The sequence below is a fragment of the Ziziphus jujuba genome, chromosome 2, assembly GCF_031755915.1.
Source record: "Ziziphus jujuba cultivar Dongzao chromosome 2, ASM3175591v1".
NCBI classification, from domain to species: Eukaryota; Viridiplantae; Streptophyta; class Magnoliopsida; order Rosales; family Rhamnaceae; genus Ziziphus; species Ziziphus jujuba.
The window spans coordinates 26,956,216-26,962,215 of NC_083380.1; the positions used below are offsets into that span (position 1 = coordinate 26,956,216).

Sequence of the window (6,000 nt, forward strand, 5' to 3'; positions counted from 1 at the left end):
TGAAAAGGAAAATGATGACATACTATAGAAATAAAATCATCAAATATCTTAGTAAAAAACCAGTTGGCCGTAGAGGATTTTTTTATTCTCTTTGTTCTTATCTTTTAGAATTGGGGTTATTTGTTGACATTCTTGAGTATGGTTCATATTCAAACTAAAAAAATTTAATAATTAAAAAAAAAAAATCCGCCAAGATTAAAATGCTCTGTCTTTGATGATACTACTTTATATCATTGGACAGTCGACACCCATATGTGTACCTTAACAATATTATTTAAAGTAATGCAGTAATTTTAACAACTTATAATACCCTTTAAGTTTTACATTTTTGTTCTTATAAATTGTAACTACTGGCAGCTTCGTAGCTTTCATGTGGTTCCTATTATTATTATTATTATTATTATTATTATTATTATTATTTATCCTCTGATTTGGACTAAAACGTCATGTTATTGAACATGGTGGGCTAACAATTTTCATCAGCTTTCAAGTCCTATTATAACCTTTTGAGTTACTGAAGTAGATTAAAATATCCAGGTTTACATACAGGGTAACCACTAAATAGTCTTTGCATAAATTATTTGAAACAAAGATATAACATATATAAATCTAGGGGGTCAAAAAAAAAAAAAAAAATCATATATATTACAAGGACCAGTTGGCCTTATTGCAGCACAAGAAAGTGAACCTTTGCAAGTGGAAAGCAACAACATAACCAAATTGTTTCACACAAAACCATATATAATATACACCAACATATATCTTTAGCACATATAAGGTTAAGAAACAGGGGTTTTAAGGGCAGCATTTCTAAACTACGAAGAAATTCGACAGTCTTGTCATGAGGAGGGGTTAACTCTTTCACCAAAGGTAACTCAGCTAAAGCAGCAATCCAAGAGACTACCAATGGTGTTTTCTCTGGGTCAATTACCTTAATACCAACCACCTCTGATTGAACTTTGTGAGCTCCACACAGTGAAAGCAATACAAAATCAAGAACTCCCACATCGTTGCTATGGATAATACTTCTTCCATCGGGGAAAAGTTCCTTAATCTTTTCCTCAAACACTTTAAATTTCTCATGAAGTTCCTTGGTTGCTTTCTCCTGTGCTTCTCCTTCAGTTTTGTATGCCAACAACACTGTCTCAAACTGTTGCTGGAGAAAACCGCTCCAGAAACGAACCAGCGCTCTCTTGTAGGGATCTTCTGGGAGGAGATTGCGACCATCCTTCCAAGTTTCATCTATGTACTCAAGGATGACCAAAGATTCGGTAATGGGTTTGCCGTTGTGGACAAGTACAGGGACTTTCTTGTGAACAGGATTGTATTTGAGAAGCAATGAGCTTTTGTTCATCAAGTCTTCTTCCACATACTCAAAGGGAATGCCTTTGAATTTCAGTGCTAATTCCACCATCTTTGAATAAGGGCTAGCCCAATATCCATGGAGTGTCACTTTGTTTTCCTCTGCCATATTTCTTTGGTTTGTTGCTGAAGTTTTTCTCTTTTTGCTTGGCTATTTATAGAGGGACTAAAGATCTTGTTTACTTGCTTGTCAAGTCTCTACAAAGAACTATTCGATAAAATAATAATAAATGAAGATATATATATATATATATATATATATATATTGCTTGAAATAATAAAATGAGGATTAAAGCAAGTTATTGTAAATAAGAAAAACATTAAATTTGAATGACTTTAAAGAGAGCCTCCAGCCAATCATATCCGAATGAAGATAAAATTGTTCATCTTTATTGGCCAAGCATGATCGATAACAAGTTGCCCTTTCCTCAAGGAACAATTAGTCAACCTTTTTTTGCCCCCATGTTTTGCTTGTTTTATATGTTCACAGCTCAGTGCTTACCTACATCACTTTCAGAGCCCATTATTTTCCCTGTTTTATTTTATTTTTACAAACCATAAAATTCAAATTACTCACTACTAGAATCGCATTAATAAATGAAGCAATAAATGCATCGCACAAAATAAACAACAGCGTATCGCACGGCGTCATCTAACATCCTGTCGTTAAATCCATAAGACAACAAGTGATGCAATATGAGAGTCGCCTATCTTTTAGTTTTTAGCAACGAATATTGACTTGCATTCTATCAATCCACTTTTAGCAACGCATTATTTAGCGACGCTTCACTACAATGTCGCTAAAAATGTATTAGCGACTGTTTCATATAGAGTTGCTAAATATATTAGTCGCTAATGAGTCGTCTATTTAGCGACGCATTAATAGAGTTGCCTATTTAGTGACGCATTAATAGAGTTGACTATTTAACGATGCATTAATAGAATCACCTATTTAGCGAAGAATTATTTGTTAATGCGTCGCCCCTTCTTTTTTATTTTTTTTAAATTTTGTGAAAAGTGATTAAAATAGTAAAAATATAAAAATAATTAACATACAAAAAAAATGAAAACTAATTTCATCCAAAATAATTAGAATACAAAAATTTAAATTAAATATTTTGTCATAACAAATTAATTATCAAATAAATTAAATATCATCTCATTAACATATTTTTACATAATTTGTAAACTATTGTATTTTTCATAACAAATTTAATATTAATTAAACTTCCATGAATGCATACTCATTAAGATGGAAGTTGACGTCCTCTTATTGACGATATTACACCCTCATATTGCATATGGAAAAATTAAAAAAGTTATTAACACTTATGCAAAATAAATAAAATATTAATCATTATTAAATTTGTAATTTAGTAAATGAAAATTTAAAAAATATTACTATTGTTCTTAAGATTTAGTGAGGCACATTGCTTTCCTCAGAGTCATTACAAACATAGTCACTCTCACATTCATTCTCATTGTTATTTTCATCAATACTTGGCAACTATATGACAAATGAATTGTGAGCTATCGTAGTATCTCCAAGAACATCATCTTCAACAAAAGTACGATGTTGTGGTGAAGTTAAAATAATAGACCATCTTAAATCAAGTTGATCTTCAACATAATATACTTGTTGAACTTAGCAAAACAATGTCAAGCAATATCACAAATAAAATTTCTACAAAAGCAAGATTAATAAAACCCAACAAACCTAACTTGCGGTTAAAATAGAAAAAAAAAAACAAAAAAAAAAAAAACACCTCATGTCTCCACCAAACACAAAGAAAAAAGAAACCCAACTAAATGATGGAGACAAAGAAAGAAGAAACCCAGAAAATCACGCAACACAAAGAAATCCAGCTTCCCTACCAATGACAACGTAGGCAAATGAAAAATGAAATCTAAAATATCTCACTCTTCAAGTCTCTCTTAGATTGCTTCCAAATCTAATATCTATTAGGTAGTGTACTTGATGTAGTTTTAAAAAAGAAAAGGGATTCAAAGGAGTGAATAAAAATTTTAAAACGCGCCAAAAATTTTCAAAAAATGGCAAAAACACGCATTTTCTCCCAATTGCATTTTTTTTCTTTGATTAATTTTTTTATTTTTCATCTACAAACAAAAACTGAAAATATTTCTTAAAAATACGAACAAAATATCAAAGATTGCTGTTTATTTTTCTGTTTTTCAAGTACAACTTTATTCTTTATAAAATTTGCATGTCATTCAAAATTTTTGTTTTTTTTAATTATGAGAACAGGCGACGCATTCTCTTCAAGAATGGTCACCTGTTCTTGAATTGTGGGATCAAGTGACACATTATTGTCGAAAAGGGTCGCCTGTTTCATTTTTTATATTTTTTTTATAATCTTTAAATAATTTTTTAATTGTTCATGCACAAATATATTCATATAGCAATCCAATGAACATAAATTCCATTGATCTAAAAATAGAAAATAGTTTTGTCAATGCTCTTCTCAGTTATTCACATATATGTATATAGATGAGACACAAAATATCTCAAGACCTAATTTGAGATAGGGTTCCGAATATAGAATTCTAATTCAACAAGCATTTATTGACCAATTTATCTACATAAATATGTTAAATGAGCTTAACTTTCATGTATTTGTGGTCAATGATAGTTTACTTATTTTTAAAATGAAAGTCTATTAAATTGCTTTTTTTCTAAAAAAAAAAATTTTAAAAAAATTGAAGAAATAGGCAACGCAATTCCATTAACACGCGTCGCCTATTCCATGTTTTTTTTTTTTAATCTTTAATTAGTTTTTTTGATTGCTCATCTGCAAATTAAAAAAAAAAAAGCATATTTGCAAAATTAAAAAATTACTAAAAACAACTTTCAAATTGAAAAAAAGTTAAAAATTGGCTTGGTGAAACGGCGATGCAGTTGTTGACAAATGCATCGCCTTTTCGTATATTTAGCGATTCTTCCTTAAAAGACTACATCGCCTAATATTATATTAACTAGTATTTGTTGTACTATTACATCCAAGTCATTTGACCTGGTGGTGTGGTGATTCCTTGAGAGTGTATGAGATCCTTGGTTCAATTTTTGTTATGACTCTATTTTGATTTTATTTTTTTTATGGGTTTCTAAATGTTTAAACAAAAAAATTGAAAAAAAAAAAAAAGAAAAGGCGATGCATTTGTTGAATGTGTTACCTTTTCATCTATTTAGCGACGCAATCTTAAAATAATGCATTGCCTAACACTATAATAGCTGGTTTTTGTTATATTATTACATCCAAGTCATTTGACTTGGTGGTGTGGTGATTTTTTGAGAGTGTATGAGGACTTGGGTTCAATTTTTGTTATGGTCCTATTTTGATTTTATTTTTTTTATGGGTTTCTAAATGTTCAAACAAAAAAATTGAAAAAAAAAAGAAAAAAAGAAAAGGCGACACATTTGTTGATGAATGCATCTCCTTTTCATCTATTTGGCGACGCAATCTTAAAATAATGCGTTGCCTAACAATATATTAGCTAGTTTTTGTTGTATTATTACATCCAACTCATTTGTCCTATGGTATGGTGATTCCTTGAGAGTGTATGAGGTCCTGAGTTTAATTTTTGTTATGGTCCTATTTTGATTTTTTTTTATGGGTTTTTAAATGTTTAAACAAAAAAATTGAAAGAAAAAAAAAAAAAAGGCAACGCATTTGATGATGAATGCGTCGCCTTTTCATCTATTTGGCAACGCATTCTTAAAATAATGCATTGCCTAACACTATATTAGCTAGTTTTTATTGTATTATTATATCCAACTCAGTGATTCCTTGAGAGTGTATGAGGTCCTGAATTCAATTCTTATTATGGTCCTATTTTGATTTTTTTTATGGGTTTCTAAATGTTTAAACAAAAAAATTGAAAAAAAAAAAGAAAGAAAAGGTGCATTTGTTGATGAATGCATTGCCTTTTCATCTATTTGGCGACGCATTCTTAAAACACAATATTAGCTAGTTTTTGTTGTATTATTACATTCAAGTCATTTGCCTTGGTGGTGTGGTGATTCTTTAAAAGTGTATGAGGTCCTGGGTTCAATTATTGTTATTGTCCTATTTTAATTTTATTTTTTTTATGGGTTTCTACATGTTTAGACAAAACAATTGGAAAGAAAAAAAAAAAAAAAGGCAATGCATTCTTAAAATAATGCATCGCCTAACACTATATTAGCTAGTTTTTATTGTATTATTACATCCAAGTCATTTGGCCTGGTAGTGTGGTGATTCTTTGAGAGTGTATGAGGTCCTGGGTTCAATGTTTGGCATGGCCTTATCTGAATATTTTTTTTTTTATGGGTTTGTACATATTTAAAAGAACTAAAAAAAAAAAAAACTTTAAAAAAAGAGAACAAGCGATGCACAATCTAAGTAGTGCATCGCCTGTTAACTATATAAAACCAAAAAAACAAAAGCTCAGTTTTGGCGCTCTAATATTTTTACTGATTATTTATTGTTAAAATAAAATTAGACTTATTAAAAGAACTAAAAAAAAAAAGATGAGAAGATAACATGCGATGCACAATCTAAATAGTGTGTCGCCTGTTAACTATATATATATATATATATAAAGCCAGCTCAGTTTTGGTGCACTAATATTTTTACTGGT

General features: G+C 29.8%; 1 pseudogene; it reads right to left on the bottom strand.

Annotated features, from left to right (window-relative positions):
• Positions 1-657: 657 nt before the first annotated feature.
• Positions 658-1,561, bottom strand: LOC125418100 (glutathione S-transferase U9-like; annotated as a pseudogene).
• Between the last annotated feature and the right edge of the window lie 4,439 nt (positions 1,562-6,000).